This window comes from Tamandua tetradactyla, chromosome 4 (genome assembly GCF_023851605.1).
Source record: "Tamandua tetradactyla isolate mTamTet1 chromosome 4, mTamTet1.pri, whole genome shotgun sequence".
Classification (NCBI taxonomy): domain Eukaryota; kingdom Metazoa; phylum Chordata; class Mammalia; order Pilosa; family Myrmecophagidae; genus Tamandua; species Tamandua tetradactyla.
In genome coordinates this window covers 73,407,951-73,409,676 of record NC_135330.1, presented here as the reverse complement: position 1 = coordinate 73,409,676, position 1,726 = coordinate 73,407,951, and the positions used below count along the sequence as shown (strand labels likewise).

The 1,726-nt window shown below is 41.9% G+C and overlaps 1 pseudogene; it reads right to left on the bottom strand.

Moving 5' to 3' along the window:
* Positions 1-253: 253 nt before the first annotated feature.
* LOC143679067 (EP300-interacting inhibitor of differentiation 1-like) lies at positions 254-827 on the bottom strand (annotated as a pseudogene).
* Positions 828-1,726: the final 899 nt, after the last annotated feature.

The window sequence follows — 1,726 nt, the reverse complement described above, 5'->3', positions numbered from 1 at the left end:
GTCTGGATTCATCCCTGGGAGTCCTCTCCCACGTTGCCAGGGAGACTTTCACCCCTGGATGTCATGTCTCATATGGGGGGGCAGGGGTGCCCTAGTTTCTTTTATTTTGTAAACAAAAATAAAAACAGAAGCAAAATTTTTTTGAAGATTTAGTTTTGCACAAGTAGATAACTATTTGGAATGAACTCAAATGGTAGTGGAGTGTTGGATCTCTCCTCTAGTAGTTTTTTCCTCTTCTAACAGCTTTTAACTACTATCTATCAATAATCTCATCGCAGCTGAGTTCTTGGGCCAGACAATTGACAACCATAAGTGAGAAAAGCTCTTTGATAAAAGCCACTGATCAAACAGGGTCTTCTCATAATGCCTCTGAAGCCCGTCATCTAGTGCTTGCTTCTCTTGCTCTGGATGTTCTCAGAAATATCTTGTTGGCTTTTTCCAAGGCAAATGACACTCTGTAGCCTGCACCACTCAGCTGTTTCTCTTTCAAATAATTGTGGTGGTCCTTCCAGTTGTCAAATTCCTCTCCCTCATCCTTGCTCTTTAAGTCATTGACTTCAATTTGCCCTGGCTGCTCCCCAGGGTTGGGACTGTTTGCAAAGCCTCCTTTCTCACAGGCTCTACCACTGACTGGTCCTCCTCCCCCTCCCCCATTGTACTTTCCTTCTGGAGCTTTGGTGGGATCCCATCACAGGAGGGACTTGGGGATGGTTCCCAGTTCTCATTGCCTGCCTCCCTTTGTGGAAGTCACTCTTACCAGGCATCACATCTATCTGCAGGGAGCTGGTCTCTTCACATAGCTCAGACAGCATGGGCATTTAGGACATCTTACAAGCTGCCCAACCACTTGCCCTTATAGAATTCTAATAATAAGAATTCATTGGTTAGGTTTAATAGCATGCTAGATATAGCAGAAAGCAGGATTAATGTACTCTAAGTTTGGCCCAAAGAAAATATCAAAACTGAATAACAGGAAGACAAAATAGAGAGAACTGAACAAAACAAAAGAAATATATAGAACACAGCCACTGCTCTAACATGTGTATAATTGGAATCCCAGAAGGATAGGGAAAAGATAATGAGGAAGCAGTAATATCTGAAGAGATAATTACAATCTCTTTCGAAAAACTAATAAAAACATCAACTCAGATTCAAGAAGCTCAGTAAGTGATTATGGGAGAATCTTGTCTCCTTTGAGTGGCCACAAGGTTTATAGAGATGGCCAGACTGTTGTCTCCTCTACCATCCCATATTAGTTCATCAGTGTTAATTTTAAGGCCATCTTAAAATGGCAGGTCATGGCCACCTCTGCTCTCTGCACCTTGCTGGCCTCACTGGAAGTAGGAATTCGTCATATGAAAGAAAAACTGAGGTAATTAAAATATGTTAATATTTCAGACAACAAACAATCCCTGAATCAGTGCTGAGAGAAAACTGATGAGGAGCTCTGCCCAGGGAGTAGAAAGGGGGAGTTTATATGAGGCAAACTTGGAGCCAAGAGAGGAAATGTTCAAACTGGTATCTAAATTGCATTGCCTTTTGCAGGCTGTTTCCAGTAGAAAAGTCCTTTCTTATGTGTCTACATTTGATTGACTGGCATGAACTTGGCATTTCTTAGTAAGGCAGTCTTTTAGGGGAAGGATATTGCAGGTGTTTAAAGCAAAGGCTGCTTCTAAGTGTGTACATTGTTATTTGGGTTTCTTTTTCAGGGATTGGCCAAGGTTAG